Source organism: Lolium perenne, chromosome 3, assembly GCF_019359855.2.
Source record: "Lolium perenne isolate Kyuss_39 chromosome 3, Kyuss_2.0, whole genome shotgun sequence".
Taxonomy (NCBI): Eukaryota; Viridiplantae; Streptophyta; class Magnoliopsida; order Poales; family Poaceae; genus Lolium; species Lolium perenne.
In genome coordinates, this window is record NC_067246.2 from 44,984,017 (window position 1) to 45,005,501 (window position 21,485).

Genomic DNA, 21,485 nt, shown 5'->3' on the forward strand with positions numbered 1-21,485 from the left:
AAGATACGACGCCCCGATAAGGTGGCAACAAATACGATAAGTGAGTTTTGTTGCTAAGGCAGGAGATTGGCCCAGCAGCTTCAATGCTTGGCGTTAGGGCAAGCTCGCCCACGCGGAGCTGACCGCGCTCAACTTCCACGTCCACCTGTGCTTGGAGGGGGTGCCGTTCCAGGCCTGGATCCGCGACGACATCGGCAAGATACTTGGCAAAAACTGCATCCTCAACTACTTTGATGTGGCCACTGACCTGAAGGAAGATGTGTCTGCTGCCAGCCTCTGGGCCTGGTGCACCAACCCAAGCGATTTACCTAAGGTCATGTGGGTCACCATCATTGACGGTCCTTCGCCGGCCATCGACGTCCGCCCCGACAGCTCCTTGCAAGGTAAACGGGGGCTAACTTATAAGGTGATCATCCATCTTGACCTCCACGAGGACTCGCCTGATGCTGATGGTCGTCCCCCTCGACACCCGGCGCGTGAGCGCCATGAGTGGCGCTTGGGCTATGCTGCTGGTGAGCAGCCTCGCAGGGAGCGCCGCGCCCAGCCCGCGGCGGATGATCGCGGCAACAACCGGAACAACGACAGGCGCGACGATGATGATGACAGGCGCGGCCGCCCCGACGATCGCCGAACCTGGGCTGGCCGTCTGTTCCGTAGCCGCTCACGCGTCGATGGTGGCCGAAGAGATGCCGGCGACCACCGTCGTGATGCTGGGCGCCGTGATGATCGCCGCGACGGCTATGGTGAGAACAGGCATGAAGACCGCCGCGACCGGCGCAGGGCTGAGCTGCCCATCCCCGACTACCGCCGCGTCGACCCGAAGCAATTCCAGCGGCTCAAGGATGGCTCCGTGATCCCTGCCTCGGGCTCGCGCCGCCGGGGCCGGGATGCTTCGCCTCCGGCCGCCCGCAGCAAGGAGGGGCACGACAAGGGGCGCCCTGATGCCGCGGTGCGAGGACGCTCGCCACCTCCTTGACGCCTCGCCTCCATCATCTGCCTGGGCGCTGATGGGCCGACCTTACAGGCCCCTTCGCAGCCTCGGTGTGCTCCTGGCTCGAGCATCTCTCCTCCGCCCTGCTCCACGGCCCGCCTAGCTCGCCGGAGTCTCTCCTGCGCCAGATGCATCGACTTCACGCCTGCCACGACAGTCTCCTCCCCGGCTCTGGCTTCTGCGCTCAACACGCCCGTTGGTGACCTTGGCGGCGTCTCGCTGTCCGAGGCTGGCTCCACTCCGGTGCACGGCGCTGGGGCGTCGCCCGCGCGCACTCCGCCTGCCCGCGCTCCTCACCCTCAGGCTGCGTCTGCCGGCGACGTGCTCTTCGTCAAGCTGCAGCCGCCTCTGCTTCCGATGCCTTCCTCGCCCTCGCCTCGTCCAACTCCGCCCGTCGCCTGCCGCAAAACCCTTGCCGGTGTCTCGAGCTTCAACTTGCGGCGCTCCAGCGCCCGCCTCCAGATGAAGGGCAAGCGTGCCCCCATGGCATTGCTTGCGGAACAGTTGCTCTGCAAGCGTCTTGGCATCCTCAAAGACGGTGAGTGCCTGACTGAAGCCGCCATCGCCAAGTTTGTTGGTATGTTCCAGGGGAAGCTGCCTCCACTCGCCGTCGACGCCCTCCGTGCCCTGTTCCGCCTTGACTGCGACCTTGCCGCTGCTGTTGAAGACGCTCTGCTTGCCCACGGCGGTGCTGTGGCGGTGGAGCTCGCACATGACGCCGCAGGGCTGGAGGATGCTGGGGTCGCGCCACCTGGGGCGGCTGGGCAGCAGATTGATGCCTGATCGCTGCGCGTTACCCTACCTTCAGCTGGGTTCTGTTAGTTCCTCATGTTAGACTCAAAGCCAACGTGTTTGCTTATGTATGCCTGGTTTGTGGGCATCCAGACCTCTATTCGTGCATTTGCCTATCAGCTGCTGCTCTCCCCGCATGTGGTGCGAGACTGCTTGTTCTTAGCTGATATCTGCTGCTGGTCTACCGCCACTATTGTACTGCCTGAACCAAGTCCTCTTCAGTTTCATGTCGGTTGCCTGTGTGCTAAGTCTGGGTTTGATCGCGCTGCAGATGATTGACTACGCCATCAATATTGCTAACTGGAATGTGCGCGGCTTGAACGATCCTGATCGACGATCCACTGTGCTCGAGACCATCTCCGACACCTCTTGTCATATTGTTTGTCTACAAGAGACCAAGCTTGCAAATGTCGACTCCTTTATCGCGGCGTCCATCGGCGGTCTACGTTTCCAGGGCTTTGCCCAAAAGCCTGCCATTGGCACCCGTGGGGGGATCCTCATCCTTTGGGATCAAGACGCGGTTGATCTCCACGACTTTGACATCCGCAGTTTCTCTCTCTCGGCCACGGTGAAGTCTAGGAGAGACGATGATGTTTTCAAACTCACGGTGGTTTATGGACCTACGGACAATGCTCTCAAGAACGATTTCTTCCATGAGCTTATTGAGCTTAAGCCGGCACCTGGTTCTAAGTGGCTTGCTCTCGGTGATTTCAACCAAATTCGTCGTGCTCAAGATAAGAACAACAACAACATCGATAGAAATCGTATCATTCGATTCCGCGACGCCTTAAACTCATGCGACCTCAAAGAGATTCATCTCCAAAACCGCAAGTTCACTTGGACTAATGGCCAAGATACTCCCACCATGTCTAGGATCGATGCTTTCTTTTGCAACGACGATTGGGACACCTCGCATGACGACCACATCCTCCACGCCCTCTCTTCGTCGCTCTCCGATCATTGCCCTCTTCTCCTTGCTAGTTGTCGAGGCCCTAGGAAACCTCACACGTTTCGCTTTGAAGAGTTTTGGGCTCGCATGCCGGGATTATCCGAGGTGGTCCAAAAGGCTTGGAATGAGCCTTCATCCCACTTGGACCCTTACCACATCCTCCATCACAAGCTCTTAATCACGGGTGAGCGGCTAAAGCATTGGAGTAGGAGCCTCTTCTCCAACACTAAGCTTCAACTTCACATGGCCCTCCATGTCATTCTTCAACTTGACTTGGCTATGGAGAGAAGACAACTTTCCCCGGAGGAGCGCGACATTCACGCTAGGCTTAAGAGAAGAGTGATTGGCTTGGCGGCTCTCGAAAGGGCTAGAAAGAGACAAATGGCCCGCATAAAAAACCTTAGAGATGGGGATGCAAACACGAAATTCTTCCATAGGAAGGTGAATGCTCGCCGAAGGAAAAACTTCATCGTCAAGCTTCGGCGCAACAACGGTTGGGTTACCTCCCATGATGACAAGCAATCTATCGCCCAAAGTCACTTCTCCTCGGCGTATGGTCGGCCAACTCCCCGCACTATTTCCTTCAATTGGGACTCCATCGACCTCCCAACGGCGACCTTGGACGGTTTGGATGACCCTTTTTCGGAGGATGAGGTGAAGGATGCCATTTGGGACTTGCCTTCCGATAAGGCTCCCGGGCCGGATGGGTTCAATGGCAAATTCTTCAAGGCTTGTTGGGATACCATTAAACATGACATCATGGCTGTTGTGCATCGCTTCTCCAACCTCCACACCAAGAACCTTCATTGGCTTAACACCGCCAACATTGTCCTTATTCCAAAGAAAGATGGGGTGGAGGAAATTACCGACTTTAGACCCATTAGCCTCATCCATGGTTTTGCGAAGATTGTGGCTAAAGTCCTTTCCCGCCGCTTGGCACCTCGCATGAACGACATTGTTTCTCACTCCCAAAGTGCTTTCATCAAGTCGAGGAGCATTCATGACAACTTCATGTTTGTCCGCAACTACGCGAGATGGCTTCACCGAAGAAAAAAGGCGACTCTCCTCTTCAAGCTTGACATCAAAAAGGCCTTCGACCATGTTCGTTGGGACTACATCCTTGATCTTCTTCAACGCCTTGGTTTTCCACCGCGCTTCCGGGATTGGCTTACGGCCCTTCTTTGCACCGCTTCGTCGAGAGTTCTCCTCAATGGCATTCCGGGGGATCCTATCAAGCATGGACGAGGTCTACGGCAAGGGGACCCGCTCTCCCCGTTACTCTTCGATATCGCGATTGACCCTCTCCAACGCATCCTTCACGTGGCCACCGATTGCGGCCTCCTTAGCCGCCTTCCCGGTAGAGGGGCAAGGTTCCGCACATCTCTTTACGCCGACGATGCGGCCATCTTTTTGGCCCCCAACCTTGTGGAGGTCTCCAACCTTGCACATATTTTGAACAACTTTGGCAATGTCACCGGCCTCTTCACCAACTTTGAGAAGAGCCTTGTGGCACCTATCCGGTGCAATGAGGTGGACCTTGAGTATGTCCTTCAAGACCTCCCAGCCACCATCACAACTTTTCCTATGAAATACCTTGGTCTCCCTCTCGCGGTCAAGCGCCTAAAAAGATCGCACTTCCAATACATCGAGGACAAAGCGGCGGCACGCCTCGCACCTCTCCACGGAAGATATTTCAACATTGCCGGGAGGATGGCGCTTGTCAAATCGGTCCTCTCCTCGCAAGCCATCTACCCCCTCACGGCCATTGAGGTTCCGGTGGAGCCCCTTCAAGCCATCATTAAGCTTATACGGAGCTTCTTTTGGGCGGGCAACGAAAACGCCACCGGGGGCAAGTGTAAAGTCAATTGGACCGCGGTTTGCCGCCCTACCTACCTTGGGGGCTTGGGTATCCTTAATATGGAAAAATTTGCGAGGGCCCTTCGCCTCCGTTGGCCATGGCTAGCTTGGACTTCCCCGGACAAGCCGTGGGTTGGAATGGAGAATCCTTGCAACAAGGAGGACTTGGAGCTTTTCAGCTCCTTGACCAAAGTTACCATTGGTGATGGAAATAAGGCTAGCTTTTGGAATGATCCGTGGGCCGATGGCCTATGCCCCAAGTGCTTTGCGCCTTCCATTTATGCTATCTCTAAGACGAAATCTTGGAACGTGCGGAAGTCTATCAACAACGATGCTTGGATCCTCAATCTTGACATTTCCGCGGGCCTTACGGTCCAAAACCTCCATGAGTTTACCTTGCTTTGGCAACATACCTCGCATATTGCTCTCCAAGAAGGTGTGCCGGATTCTATTGTTTGGAAGCTCACCGCGAATGGGACTTACTCTTGCTCGTCCGCCTACAAGGCTCAATTCGTCGGCACCATCCGCTCTTCCATGGAGTTGGTGGTTTGGAAGGCTTGGGCACCACAAAAATGCAAGCTCTTCTCTTGGCTAATCATACAAAACCGGGTTTGGACGGCGGACCGCCTAGAGAGACGCGGGTGGCCTAATGGGAGGATTTGCCCCCTTTGTCGTTGCCATGACGAATCGGCGGCCCACCTTATTTTCAAATGCCGCCTCTCCATCCGCATTTGGACTATGATTAGGGATTGGCTTCACATCCAAGACTTCGACCCCGCATCTTGGCATGCCTGTTGGCCCAGACCCGGCAGTACTCTCGCCGATCTGATACCAAACACAGCCCCTACCGTCGAGTACTTTCCGACGACTGACGATGAAGTGATTTCCGACGAGACGTCACGCACGTACGATAGCCAGTACTTCCGCCGTGAGGTACGACCCAGCTAGCCAAGCTCCTGCTTGATCGATCTTGTGATCTGCTAGCTAGTACTACTCACGCGCACAACACAAAAGCGATTAGCCACAGGTGCATATCGCACCTTGGTGTTTTTCCTTGTATTGATTCAACTCACGGTGTTGTTACAAGCCTAGCTATTACATAGATTATATAATACCTAGACTAGCTAACCGACTCGGTGCACAACTCCTAGAGCCATACACATACGTATACTACTCGTACACGTGAGCACACCGTGTTGTCTTCATATCGGAGTGCTTATTCCTAACAATCACCCCCTAAGCACGACGTGCGCTTCACCTTGACCTAGGTCCCAAATGCGCCAGCTGCTTCTCGCAGGCGCCTTCCTCGGCATTACTTTCGCCGCTTCTCGTGGAACCCATGCCACCGACTTTACCTTCGCCGGCTTCTTAATGGCTTGACGCCGACCTTCCTTGTCTGCATCTTCCGTCTTCACCGGTTCCTTGATGAACAAACATTTCTTTTTGCGTTTCATCTTCACCGGATTATTCACCGTCCGAATTTCCTTCTTCGGATAGTAGTCCAACACGCGTCGTATGCGTGCTCGCGTCGGTCGTAGTCGTCTTGTCTCCAGTGCAGTCGGAGAAGGCATGACGACGTACTCTTCTGCGCCCGACGTCGCACTTGTTTCTTCTCTTGCGGATCCTTCATTTGCTGGCTGAGGACCCACGTCGCTTCTTCGCGACTCACTTTTGTAATCTCCTCGAAGTACTTCCTCCCCGAGATTCACAGGAACATGGACACCTAGCTCCTTGCCTGATGGATGCGATTCTAGCCGATGCTTTTGGCTATAATGTACCCCCATACAAGCTAGCTTATGCACAGCTAGTTCCATCAGCTCTAGACACATGTAACGTGTCTGCCTATTTCTTGCTAGGATGTGAACTTCCATCCCGTCTGGTGCAGCCTGAGATAGGCTCCTCTTTTCTTCTGGCCCGGTCAAAACAGCAACACGGCTGCCCTCATCCGGCCTTGTTTCTGGGCTAGTGAGCCCTTCTTCACTTCCTAGACCTCCAGACGAATCCCTATCGTCTGTCGCAGAATCTGGGATGTGCTCCCCTAAACCTTTCTCTAGTTCGTACGTGGAACCTCCATCCGGCCTTGTTACTTGGTCGGGCAAGTGGACACCAAGAAATAAGCCTCCTGGTTCCCAACGTGAACACCATGCTGCTGAGCTTCCACGCCTGCTTGCTGGGGAGAACACAGCGCCAGGAAACCCCGCGCCTGGGCCTTTTTCTCCCGCGCTGGAGCCACCAGGTCCATCTGGCCGGCCTCCCCTCGCTAGGCTTCCTGACATGCCACCTCCAGATGGGCCGCTAGATGAGCTCCCGTGTGCGGCTCCTTCTGGCCGAGGCCTCCTACTACTCCCGCTTCCTGGCCAAGCGTTGGACGCGCTCCTGTCCGCGCGTGGACTGGCCGCTGGCCACTTGGCGCCTGTACTTGGCGCCGTCGTAGGAGTCGATGAAGCTTCTGAACCTGTAGCGTTTCCTTCCGTACAAGTTCCTGTAGCTCGATCATCTGCATGCTCAGAATTACTGTTACAGACAACAGTAAAAATATCGCCATGTACCGGTTCCGTAGAGTCCCAAATCCATGATAAGTCTTCCTCGAAGACTACGTTGCTTGTGACAACCATCTTGTTCGTCGAGGGATTGCACAAACGGTACGCTTTCGAGCCTTTTTCATAGCCAGTCATGATCATTGGAGTACTCCGATCCGCCAAGTTTCTCTTATGGCCGGACACCGTCTTGACATGCGCCACACACCCGAAAGTGCGAAGATGATCAACTGAGGGCTTGCGTCCATACCATGCTTCGTACGGAGTCCCACCAACCATACTCCTAGTTGGCGCCCTGTTTAGCATGTAGACAGCCGTGTTGACCTCTAGCAATCCAAATCGTGTTATTACGTTGTGTTTCGGCGAGACAGAAATCGTCAGAAGTATTAAGTACGTGCTAGGAAAGCAATCTAGCTAAGCTACGTACTCGTGCGTGTCCAAGATCGATCAAGCAACCAGCTTGGTTGCTTAGCTCGACTTGTGGTTTGTTCGTGCGTGCGTCTCGTGCTTGGCTCGACTTGTGGTTTGTTCGTGCGTGCGTCTCGCCGGATCGTTGTTCGTCGTCGCTCACGCCGGAAAGTACACGGCGTATCGGGCCAGTTCTAACAATTGGTATCAGAGCCGAAGGTTATTCGTCCGTGATTTTCTGAAAGTACTAGAAGATCATGGCGATGTTGAAGGCGGGCGAGAACTCGGTGGTGGAGACGGTGGGGCCGGCTTTGTATCCGCGCCTCGATCGCAAGGACTACGGGCTTTGGGCCCTCAACATGGAGGTGGCCATGGAAGCTGCGGAGATCTGGGAGGCCGTCGATCCCGGCGGCGATGACTACGTCAAGGGAGGCGCGAAGTACACGAAGGATCGCAAAGCACTAACGGCGATCTATTCCGTCGTGCCGAAGGACGTGATGCAGCACCTCGTCGGAAAGAAGTCGGCGAAGGATGCGTGGGAGACGATCAAGACCTTACACCAAGGTCATGCCCGCGTGAGGGAAGCGCATCTTCAAACTTCGACGAAAAGTTATGAAGATCTGAAGATGGAGGAAAGCGAGACGGTTGATCAGTTTGCCGCCCGTTTCGTCACCCTCGTCAACGCAATCAGGGGTTATGGCGAGAAATTGGATGAGGTCAAGAACGTCAGAAGGTTCTTGCGTGCCGCACCGGCGCGCTATATGCAGATTGTTACATCGATCGAACAGTGTATTGACCTGAATACACTGACGGTTGATGATCTCGTCGGAAGATTCAAGGCCCACGACGAGAGAATCCGGCTCAGCTTCGATGACCCGGACCAGAGTGAGCACTTGATGCTCACAAAGCAGCAGTGGATGACTCTTTCGAAAGAAAAGCAAGGAGGGTCCACGAGCCGCAGCAACGGGAAGGAGAAGCAACGCCCGGCGAAAAAGTACATCGCTGAGCAGGAGGAGGAAGATGACGAAGCTCCGCCGCGGAGGAAGTTTGACATAAAGAAAGTAAGGTGTTATAACTGCGGGAAGCTCGGTCACTTCAAGGCTGATTGCCAGAAAGCATCGAAGGATAGGGCTCTCCTGGCCCAGGAAGAAGATGATGGACCAATGATGTTGATGCTCGAAGTATGCGAGCAGGACACGGAGGAATTAACTCCTCCAGCGCAGGCTCCGGAGATGGTGGACCACATGGATCAGCAGCGGAGTGCCCCGTTCCCATGTGAAGAGGCTTCGGAACTTGTTCATGGTGATCTATGCGTTGAAATATCACCTGCAACCCCGTCCGGCAATAAGTACTTCATGCTTGTGGTGGATGATTACAGTCAATACATGTGGATTGTGTTGCTGAAAAGTAAGGATCAAGCCCTACAAGAATTCATGAAGATCAAAGAAGCTGGAGAGTTCAAGGCGCAGGTGAAAATAAAGGTCTTATGCATAGATCAGGAGGGTGAGCTGCATCAAACCGTGGTGGCCATGGCACGGAGCATGATGAAGAGTAAAGGCTTGCCAGGAAAATTTTGGGGTGAGGCCGTCAATACGGCTGTCTACTTGCTGAACAGGGCGCCAACTAGGAGTGTAGCTGGTATAACGCCGTACGAAGCATGGTACGGATGGAAGCCCTCGGTTGATCATCTTCGCACTTTTGGGTGCGTGGCGCATGTCAAGACGGTGTCCGGCCATAATAGCAAATTGGTGAACCGGAGTACTCCAATGATCATGACCGGTTATGACGGCTCGAAGACATACCGTTTGTGCAATCCCTATACCAATAAGGTGGTTGTGACGAGCGACGTAGTCTTCGAGGAAGACAAATCATGGAATTGGAGCTCCAACGAAACGGTATATCTGACTTTTCACGTTACTTACGGTAATTGTGAGCATGCAGAAAATATTGATCAACCAGGCGCAAGAGTAAATCCTGTAGCAAAGGCCACGTCGTGGCCAGAAGATATAGGAAGCGGAGCGTTAGACCGCGAGCTTCCAGCAACTAGAGCTCGGTCAGGGGAATCAGCAGCGATCATCATTTGTTCTGGTAATCCAGACGCGAGCGAACCTGGTGGGCTACGCACGTACGGCGCGTCGTGTCCAAGAAGGCTCTGTAGCCTAGAAACCACGCTACAAGGAAGCAACCCTTGTGCTGTTACCAGATGGCTAAAAGAGAAAATCAAGCCATCAGGAAGTGCTTCACGTGAAGAAAAAATCACAGAAGCAGGAGATGTCGTTGGTGGTTCAATGCTACCACGTAGCCCACAGGCGGGCGGACCAAGTGCAGCAGCTCCAGTCCGTCAACAAAAAGAAGCTCCAGAAAGTGAAGGGCTTAGCAGCCCAGAAAGCGGCCACGATGGGGGCAGCAGTGTTGTTGTTCTAACCGAGCCAGAAGAGACTAATCCAGAAGCTGAAGGTCGAACTAGTGCATCGCTAGAAGGAGTCAAGCCAGTTTCATGCTACATGGAGCTAGCTAGGAAGTTTAATCAGCATAGTTTGGCTGGCTCTGGATATAGGTGCCTAGGCCAAAAGCAGCGGCCAGAATCATATGAGCTAGTTACTTTTGCTATATCTTTCGAGAAATACTTCGACAAGGTAGTAAGCAAAAGGAGAATAGAAGGAAAAACCAAGGTGACGAGCACCGATGAACAGGTGAAGACCGAAGACGCGGACAAGCATGGTAAGCGTCAAGCCATGGAGAAGCCGGCGAAAGCAATGTCGATGATGATGGCCGAAACGGTGAAAGAAATACCAAGGGTAACACCTACGCAAAGTAAGTGGCGTATTTGGGACCCTGGTCGAGATGAAGTGCACGTCGTGCTTAGGGGGGTGATTGTTAGCATTAAGCACGATCTGTGCATGTTCCGTCGGCAAGACATAGTGCATAGACGTATTCGGTTCGTGTACGGAGTAGTGTCCGTGCAGGTCTTGTTTTGTAAACCGACTAGGACTAGTGCTCAAGCCTATGCGTGTATATAAGTGCACCCAAGGCCTTGTAATCTTGTATCAAGTCAGAAGAAATAAAGCAAGACAACTACGAGGCTCGATATGAGCCTCTAGCAATCAAATCGATTTCGCGTGCGTGTGTTTCGTGAGCCAGCTTCGAGGCCAGCTTATTAGTACGTACGTACGTATTGTTGGCCCAGACCCGGCAGTACTCTCGCCGATCTGATACCAAACACAGCCCCTGTACGTCGAGTACTTTCCGACGTAGACGACGAAGCGATTCCCGGCGAGACGTAACACAGATACACCAGTATAGCCGCCCGACGCGCACGTTCAGCTAGCAAGCTGAAGCTAGCTAATCGATTGAGATCGATCGATCAGCCTAGTACTACTTACGTACGCACTCAACACCAAATATAGTTTGGATAGCCAAAGGGCCTTGTCGGTCCTTGGTGATTTTCTATTGAATCTCAACTTCACGGTGTGTTACAACCTAGCTATTACATAGGTATTATATACTAGTCTAGCAACTCCACACATGAACCGACTCGGTGACTACCAGCGTCCAACACGGCATGGACTCCATGCCCAACACGACGCCGACCCGGTCTAGTAATCCGGTTTACAACAGAACTAGAAGTTCTACTTGGTAAAGAACACACGTACGTATACCTCTCGTATACGCAAGTGTACGATGCCGTGCCGGCCGGAGTGCTTATTCCTAACAATCACCCCCTAAGCACGACGTGTGCTTCACCTTGACCTGGGTCCCAAATGCGCCAGCTACTTCCTGCCAACGTCGTTCTCGGCATTGCTTTCTTGAATGTCCTTATCGACATTTCTTCCGTCGTTCCTCGTGGCACCCATGGCACCGACTTTACCTTTGTCGGCCTCTCCAGAGCTTGACGTTGACAATCTTCCTTGTCCGCGTCTTCAGTCTTCACCGGTTCCTTGATGAACAGACAATGTCTTTTGTGCTTCATCTTCTCCGGATTATTTACCGTCCGAAGTTCCTTTTTCGGATAGTAGTCCAACACGCGTCGTATGCGTGCTCGCGTCGGTCGTAGTCGTCTTGTCTCCAGTGCAGTCGGAGATAGCACGACATACTCTTCTGCGTCCGACAACGCGTTTGTCTCATCACTTGAGGGTCCTCCATTTGTTGGTTGAGGTTCCATCGGAATTTGAGTTGGATTGCAATCTACCATGCTACAATTCTCGAGTATCCTCTTATTGAATAGTTCCTTCATGTGTAGCTTGAACTTTGCAATCTCCTCCTTATCCGTAGCACGACGCCAACACTTCTCCGTGTTCGCGTCCTCGAACTTTGTCAGCTCCTCGGTGAGTAAACACCGACCTTGTCCTCTCCCTCGCACACGCGTTGTGCGAAAGGTCTCCAGTAAATACAAATCGAAAACGCTTCGAAATATTTCCGGTGTAGGTTGCCGTCTCCGTTCCAGTACAGTCGGATGAGACGCCAGAGCTGACATTGGACTTGTTTCGGCGCCTGCCGAACCTCCACGAGCTGGCGGCGAGGGTGACACAAGACCTTTGCCCGCAGCAGGTCCTTGTCCTCTCGCTGCATCAGCAGCGAGGCCTCTAAGCTTGCTTGCATGGCTTCCAGAGCTGTCGCCCACAGACATGCATGCTCCTCCACGCGCTAAGCCTGGAGCAACTCTTTCCGGCTTGCCGGCCTTGCCGTTTGAGACTTCAGCAACAGCTGGTCCAGGGTGATCTTCCGGCCGAGCGATGCTCCCTTCTGGCCTTGGTTCCTCACGTGAACCACTTGCTTCTGGCCAGCAGGCCAACACACGTGAAGCACTTGCTTCGGGCCAGCCAGCCTCGCTAGGAGTGACTCTACCTCGAGTTGGGTCTGGGTCTTGCTCCGTCCGAGCTGGGCTCCCGTGCAGCTCCACTGTTGGGCCTCCTGGCGGATTGCCGCCTGGGTCTCCTGACCGACCGCTGAAGCTGTCGCTAGAAGCAGCTGCACACACACCAGCACTCCTGGTCGCGACGTCCGCATTTGGAGTCGCTTGTGCTGCGTGCATGTTACCGGCGCCTTTGCCGGTACTCGTGTCCACGTCGTCACGAGATTTTGCTTCTTGATCATCTGCATGCAATTCACTGCAAACAACAGTAAACATATCATCCGGTTCCGTGGAGTTCCAAATCCATGATAAGTCTTCCTCGAAGACTACGTCGCTTGTGACAACCACCTTGTTCGTCGAGGGATTGCACAAACGGTACGCTTTCGAGCCTTCTTCATAGCCAGTCATGATCATTGGAGTACTCCGATCCGCCAAGTTTCTCTTATGGCCGGACACCGTCTTGACATGCGCCACACACCCGAAAGTGCGAAGATGATCAACCGAGGGCTTTCGTCCGTACCATGCTTCGTACGGAGTCTCACCAACCATACTCCTAGTTGGTGCCCTGTTCAGCAAGTAGACAGCCGTGTTAACTGCCTCACCCCAAAACTTTCCTGGCAAGCCTTTGCTCTCCATCATGCTCCGTGCCATGGCCACCACCTTATGCTTCAATTCACCACCCCGATCTATGCGTAGGGACTTTTTCACCCTCGCCTTGACCTCTCCAGCTTCCTTGATCTTCTCGAATGCTTGTTGACCTTGATCTTTACTCTTCAGCAACACAATCCACATGTATTGGCTGAGATCATCCACCACAAGCATGAAGTACTCATTGCCGGACGGGGTTGCTGGTGAAATTGGACCACATATATCGCCATGAAAGAGCTCCAAAGCTTCACTTGCCTGATCCGTGGTCTCACGTGGGTACAGGGCACTCCGTTGCTTCTCGACGATGCCTTCGTCGCATAGCTTGTCCACGTGATCCACACACGGTAGACCGTGATCCATCACAATCTCCGTAGCTGGTGATGGAGGAGGTAGCTCCTCCTCGTCCTTTTGCTCGCATACTTCGAGCATCAGCATCATCGGTCCATCATCTCCTTCCTGGGCGATGAGAGCCTTTTCCTTCGGCTTCGGTGGTTTCCGGCAATCAACCTTGAAGTGACCGAGCTTGCCGCAGTTATGACATCTTACTTTCTTGATGTCAAACTTCCTCCTCGGCGGAGCGTCGTCCTCGTCCTCCCCTGCGATGTACTTTTTCGCTGGGCGAGAAGCTTCTTCATCACTTCTGCTGTCATATGCCTTGTCGCCCTTCTCTTTGGCGACCACCGCCTGCCACTGGGCACGGGTAAGCATAACGTGCTCTTGCGGTACCACATCACCATAGGTGATCTTCATCCGCTCGTCATGAGCCTTGAACCGTCCAACTAGATCATCCATCGTGAGAGTCTTGAGATCGACGCACTGCTCGATCGCCGAAACAACGGGCAAGTAACGCGGCAACGCCGCGCGTAGGAAACGCCTTACGATCGAGATCTCCTCGAGCTTCTCGTCGAGCGCACGAATCCCATTGACCAATGTAGCGACCCTCGAAGCGAAGGCGTCCAGCGTCTCATCTTCTCCCATCTCCAGATTCTCGTACTTCTTCTGCAAGGTTTGTAGGGCCGCCTCGCGGACGCGCTCGTGACCAAGATTTAGCGTCTTGATCGTCTCCCACGCCTCCTTTGCAGATTTCTTCGAGATCAGGTGCTGCTTCACGTCCATCGGCATCACCGAGCAGATGGCCGTGAGTGACTGTCGGTCCTTGCGGTACTTCGGCGCGCCCTTCATGAACTCGTCGCCGCCGGGATCGACAGCCTCCCAGATTTCGTTGGACTCGAGCGCCCACATCATCGTGGTCGCCCACACCGTGTAGTTGTCGCGGATGTACTGCGGATACTGCGTCGACACCGGCGCCGCGGCGCCGGAAGACTCGCCCACTTCCTTCGTCATGACCTCCCGTTACTAGGAGATCCTCCACGAGGCTCTGATACCCACCTCCAGATGGGCCGCTAGATGAGCTCCCGTGTGCGGCTCCTTCTGGCCGAGGCCTCCTACTACTCCCGCTTCCTGGCCAAGCGTTGGACGCGCTCCTGTCCGCGCGTGGACTGGCCGCTGGCCACTTGGCGCCTGTACTTGGCGCCGTCGTAGGAGTCGATGAAGCTTCTGAACCTGTAGCGTTTCCTTCCGTACAAGTTCCTGTAGCTCGATCATCTGCATGCTCAGAATTACTGTTACGGACAACGGTAAAAAATATCGCCATGTACCGGTTCCGTAGAGTCCCAAATCCATGATAAGTCTTCCTCGAAGACTACGTTGCTTGTGACAACCATCTTGTTCGTCGAGGGATTGCACAAACGGTACGCTTTCGAGCCTTTTTCATAGCCAGTCATGATCATTGGAGTACTCCGATCCGCCAAGTTTCTCTTATGGCCGGACACCGTCTTGACATGCGCCACACACCCGAAAGTGCGAAGATGATCAACTGAGGGCTTGCGTCCATACCATGCTTCGTACGGAGTCCCACCAACCATACTCCTAGTTGGCGCCCTGTTTAGCATGTAGACAGCCGTGTTGACTGCCTCACCCCAGAACTTTCCTGGCAAGCCTTTGATCTCCATCATGCTCCGTGCCATGGCCACAACCTTATGCTTCAATTCACCACCCCGATCTATGCGTAGGGACTTATTCGCCCTCGCCTTGACCTCTCCAGCTTCCTTGATCTTCTTGAATGCTTGTAGACCTTGATCTTTACTTTTCAGCAACACAATCCACATGTATTGGCTGTGATCATCCACCACAAGCATGAAGTACTCATTACCGGACGGGGTTGCGGGTGAAATTGGACCGCATATATCGCCATGAACGAGCTCCAAAGCTTCACTTGCCTCAAACGTGGTTTCACGTGGGTTCCATTGCTTCTCGACGACACCTTCGTCGCATAGCTTTCCCACGTGATCCACACACGGTAGACCGTGATCCGTCACAATCTCCGTAGCCGGTGATGGAGGAGGTAGCTCCTCCTCGTCCTTCGCTCGCATACTTCGAGCATCAGCATCATCGGTCCATCATCTCCTTCACGGGCAATGAGAGCCCTTCCCTTCGGCTTTGGTGGTTTCCGGCAATCAACCTTGAAGTGACCGAGCTCGCCGCAGTTATGACATCTTACTTTCTTTATGTCAAACTTCCTCCTTGGCGGAGCGTCGTCCTCGTCCTCCCCTGCGATGTACTTTTTCGCTGGGCGAGAAACTTCTTCATCACTTCCCCTGCTTGATGCCTTGTCGCCTTTCTTCTCTTTAGCGACCACCGCCTGCCATCGGCACGGGTAAGCATAACATGCTCTTCCGGTACCACATCACCATAGGTGATCTTCATCCGCTCATCATGAGCCTTGAACCGTCCAACTAGATCATCCATCGTGAGAGTCTTGAGATCAACGCACTGCTCGATCGCCGAAACAACGGGCAAGTAACGCGGCAGCGCCGCGCGTAGGAAACGCCTTACGATCGAGATCTCCTCGAGCTTCTCGTCGAGCGCACGAATCCCATTGACCAATGTAGCGACCCTCGAAGCGAAGGCGTCCAACGTCTCATCTTCTCCCATCTCCAGATTCTCGTACTTCTTCTGCAAGGTTTGTAGGGCCGCCTCGCGGACGCGCTCGTGACCAAGATTTAGCGTCTTGATCGTCTCCCACGCCTCCTTTGCAGATTTCTTCGAGATCAGTGTCGCTTCACGTCCATCGGCATCACCGAGCAGATGGCCGTGAGTGCCTGTCGGTCCTTGCGGTACTTCGGCGCGCCCTTCATGAACTCGTCGCCGCCGGGATCGACAGCCTCCCAGACTTCGTTGGACTCAAGCGCCCACATCATCGTGGTCGCCCACACCGTGTAGTTGTCGCGGATGTACTGCGGGTACTGCGTCGACACCGGCACCGCGGCGCCGGAAGACTCGCCCACTTCCTTCGTCATGACCTCCCGTCACTAGGAGATCCTCCACGAGGCTCTGATACCAATTGTTGGCCCAGACCCGGCAGTACTCTCGCCGATCTGATACCAAACACAGCCCCTACCGTCGAGTACTTTCCGACGACTGACGATGAAGTGATTTCCGACGAGACGTCACGCACGTACGATAGCCAGTACTTCCGCCGTGAGGTACGACCCAGCTAGCCAAGCTCCTGCTTGATCGATCTTGTGATCTGCTAGCTAGTACTACTCACGCGCACAACACAAAAGCGATTAGCCACAGGTGCATATCGCACCTTGGTGTTTTTCCTTGTATTGATTCAACTCACGGTGTTGTTACAAGCCTAGCTATTACATAGATTATATAATACCTAGACTAGCTAACCGACTCGGTGCACAACTCCTAGAGCCATACACATACGTATACTACTCGTACACGTGAGCACACCGTGTTGTCTTCATATCGGAGTGCTTATTCCTAACAATGCCTTCGATAGTGTGGAACATTGGTGGACTTCCATGGTTCTTACTCATGGCGGAAGAAGGAAGGCTATGGCCTCTCTCCTTATGCTCGTCGCTTGGGAGATTTGGAATGAGAGGAATGCGAGAACCTTCAAGAACAAGAGCACTATGCCAACCATCATCTTCGATAGAATTAAGTTGGAAGCTAGAACTTGGGTAGTTGCCGGTGCGAAACATTTGGGTCTTTTGATTTCGGGAGAGTAGGCTTTTGTCTCGTTGGAGTTGTAATCCTAAAACTTTGTTCTATGTCTTCTCCTTATTTAATGAATTAAGGCAAATCTTTTGCCTTTCTTTCAAAAAAAAAAATGCTTGGCGTTAATTCTCGCGAGCAGCATACAAGGGTTGCGTACATCTCATTATATATGTCACAAAGGGCCCCGTGCGGGTAGTGGCCATCATAGGCGATTTGAACTGGTGGGATGGTTTTCGAGATGAGTTTCTGGAGTGGGCAGGGAGACAAGGCTGCAAGCGGGACAAGTTTAATGAGACGACGATTGTAATATATGTCGATTACCTTGCATGGGCCAACTGCCAAGAAGTGGGTGAACTAGGATGGTGTCTTCGCCGGAGCATGCTAACTCCATGCAGGGCTTGCCGCATGATGTATTGCTGGCCTTGAGCCGGAAAGGAAATCTAATCTCTGGGCCATGTTTGCTGCACTTGGATGGTGGACAGTACCTGAAGAAATCTTGATCGTCCCAGGCCATGGCCAAGCCGGTTTCGTGGTTGATAAGAGAAAGTAGGAGGGCTGTGAGAAGGAATTTACACATCTTGCTGTAATAGAGACGGAGAGGAAGAGGAAGATATGACGGCAAGCAAACCGCTGCAGGTATATAGAAAAAAAGGCATCACAAGTGGCCTATTACGATAGGTGGTCTGATAGCGACACACTTAAATTGTGGTGGACGAATTCCAACTGCTCATGCACCCCCTACCGTGCTCTAGCCATCCAAGTGCGACCGAAGACTCCGTGGACTGCATGGAAATTCCACTGCTTCACGCTGTACTGATTCCAGCTGTACATGTTGTACCGATTAGAGTGATACGTACCTATTCCAAATATCCTTTCACTGAGTAGTTAGGGCTAGGACTGGATATAATCCACGATCTGGTACTCCATAGAAATAGTCAAATAGGTCACTGCTTGGAAATTCCAGTACCGATAGCTATGTGTACAGCGTTCTAACTGTACTGCACTGTGATACCTACCGAATCCAAATATCCTTTCACTGAGTAGCTAGGGCAGGACAGGTTGGGAAAATCTTCCTTTCCACTAACTTTTTTCTCTACATCCTACAGTGTACCAATCATATAAGACCTGTGTCGTCTAAATAAGTAGTATTCCTTCTCCATACCTAGGATTATCAACCTTTTTTTGCGGCAAACCTAGAATATCAATCTGCAAAGCTGTCATGGCGAACAGGGTGCATTTCATCGTTCCATTACCTTGCAAGCCTTTACAGTCCTATTTGTGCTTTCAATTTTTGCAGCAGATGTTGAGGGAGGGGATGGATGCCCGAGTTTCTCTTGTGGTTATCTCCGACATGTCCGGTCTCCTTTCCGCCGGCGAGGTGATCCACCTGAGTGCGGCTCTCAGTCACACGACCTGGTTTGCAGCGATAGTAAGGCTAGAATTCTCATCAGCAATACAGCATACTATGTGGCTACCATCGACTACAACAGTTCGTCTTTCCGGGTTGTGAACGCCAACTTGGATACAAACAGAAGCTGCTCTCTTCCTTACTACTCTTTCCCACAGGAGGGAATAACTGATTCAGATGGCCTTGTGGATTTCTATACTGAGTCCCCTTGGGCATGCTTTGTTAATTGTTCACGAGTAATAGCGAACAATAGTTTGTACAAATCTGTTGCTTGCCTGAGTGCAAAGAATTCACATGTTTATGCCCTGGCTAGCATGCAGTCGTGCACGATCGAATATCTCCAACCTTCTTGTCGAGTCGTCAACATGATTCCCATTGGTACGGAATTGTATCTCTTCAAACAGAATGCAAGTTATGATGATATCATGGAATTCATAAGGATGGGATTTACAGTCAAGTTTCCTTTTCGCGTTCATAGAGATTCCTCGAGGTTGAGATTATCGACAAATGCGTGATAAACTCAACAAGGTGAGCCCATTTCCTCCCGAATTTGGTTTTTTTATAATTGTATACAAGAATTGTGCCCTTCTCATAAATCATTTTCTCTACAATTCTGGATTGCAGCTACTTCAAGAAGCTTATCTCCGATCCAATAGCGATGCACTGGTTTCGTGCTATTTTCTTTACGGGAAATCAATTCATAAGCTGTTTATATCCTTATGAGCATGGTCACCCAATATGACAAGGGCTATTATTCAGTTCTGAAACCATAATATATTCTATTGATGTCCTCGAGTTCCTTTTTGGTATGTGATAATTGCCTACCTTTAACCATCACCTTGACAATCATACCTACATTATGTGGCTGGCCAACTTATGCATGTTTGTCGACTTGTTTGGGAAGGTCTCTGCAGATTTGTACTGGCACCCTTGGCTGTATTAATCTTCCTTGCCCACAAGTACTGGAAAACAAGGATCATAATTGATGCAGTTGAAAGGTTCCTCCGGATGCAACAAATGATCGGACCAGTGAGGTACGCCTACACAGACATCACTGCAATCACCGGCCATTTCAGAGATAAATTGGGCCAAGGGGGCTACGGCTCCGTGTACAAGGGAGTGCTACTCCCAGGCGATGTCCATGTCGCGGTCAAGATGCTAGAGGGTAACTCCAATTGTAATGGAGAAGATTTCATCAGTGAGGTCTCCACGCTCGGCAGGATTCACCATGTCAATGTGGTTCGTTTAGTGGGGTTCTGATCCGAGGATATGAGGAGGGCGCTAGTCTATGAGTACATGCCTGAAGGTTCTCTTGACAAGTACATTTTCTCCGCCGAGAAGATTTTGTCTTGGGACAAGCTCATTGAGATTGCTTTGGGCATTGCCCGGGGGATCAACTACCTCCATCAGGGATGTGAGATGCAAATTGTACACTTCGACATCAAGGCACACAACATTCTTCTTGATGCCAATTTTGTTCCCAAAGTTGCTGATTTCGGTCTCGCCAAACTTTACGCAAAGAATAACAGTTTTGTGCCACTGAGTGTTCTACGGGGAACTGTCGGCTACATAGCTCCTGAAATGATATCCCGGAGCTTTGGCGTCATATCGAGCAAATCCGACGTTTACAGCTTCGGGATGTTGCTGCTGGAGATGGCTGGAGGACGTAGGAACTCTGACCCGAATGCAGCGAACTCGAGTCAGGCATACTATCCGTCATGGGTGTATGACAGGCTAAAGAAGCAAGAAGAGGAAGATGAGATATCTTCTGCAGCAGCTGAGATGCATGAGCTGGAGTGGAAGTTGTGTCTTGTTGGGCTTTGCTGCATCCAGATGAAGTCCCATGATCGGCCGACGATGAGCGACGTCATAGACATGCTTCAAGGTGGTGTCAATGGCTTGGAGGTGCCTTCCAGGCCATTTTTCTGCGATGATGAGGATACCGACATAGCAGATTCTTACCATTTCTTCTCGGAGCTTACTGCAATCTCCGAGGAGGAGGTGAGCGAAGAGATACATACATGCAACTGATGTAATTATTCCGAGGAGGCGATCCACTTATTTAGCTTTGAAACATTCAAAGTTATGTTTTTTGTTGTACGGAGTCCGAAATAATCTTTCCATGTTTCTCTCTATACTTTGTAATACCTATGCAGAAACTTTGTAATACCTATGTTAGAACTTCTTATTCCCTGATTTTATGCAAATCATTTGCTTGCTTTTACTTTGGACACAATACGGAGTAGTGCTAAGAGCATCTCCAGCCGCGTCCCCCAAACCGTCCCCCAAACCGCGCCGGATTGAGCGTTTGGGGGACGTGTTTCGTTCGTGCCGCGTTTGGGGGACGTCGCTCCCCAGTCGCGTCCCCCAAACAAAATTTCGCAAATTTTAAATTTAACTAGATTCGATTAGATTCGTCCAAACTTACGTAGATTCGAACGAAATTTGACTAACTTTAAAACTAAACCTAATCTAGAACCACTTGCGGCGGCCGGAGGCGTCGTAGTACTGCTGGAAGTTGTACATCTCGTCGGTGACGACCTCCTGCTTGACGCGCTCGTCGACGGGCTCGTCCTTCACCAAGCCGCTTGGTCCTGCCTCGCCGTCGTCAGTGAGGTCCACCAGCGGCTTGCCGGAGTCGCGGATGGACATGGCGATCGCCGCGTCCAGGTCGCCCCTCCAGGCGTCCTTGTCGTCCATGGACGCCAAGAACGCCGCCCGCAGCCCTGGGCAGTCGTCGGGGTCGTCGCTGCTGGCGATGAGCCGCTGCTGCCGCTCGTACTCCGCCAGCAGCGCCGCCTGTGACGCTTCCTCCGGCTCCTCCTTCACCTCCGGCTTCGGGATGAGGAGGGCGCCGCCGCGCCTCCCTTGCTGCCGCCCGCTGCCGCTGCCGCCACGCCTCGTGTTGACGGGCGTCGCCGGCTCCTCCTTGACCTCCCGTTTGGGGACGGTGTAGGGCGCCGACCGGTACG

General features: G+C 52.6%; 1 pseudogene; it reads left to right on the top strand.

Moving 5' to 3' along the window:
• Nucleotides 1–17,617: 17,617 nt before the first annotated feature.
• Nucleotides 17,618–20,680, top strand: LOC127339309 (LEAF RUST 10 DISEASE-RESISTANCE LOCUS RECEPTOR-LIKE PROTEIN KINASE-like 2.4; annotated as a pseudogene).
• The last annotated feature ends 805 nt before the right edge of the window (nucleotides 20,681–21,485 follow it).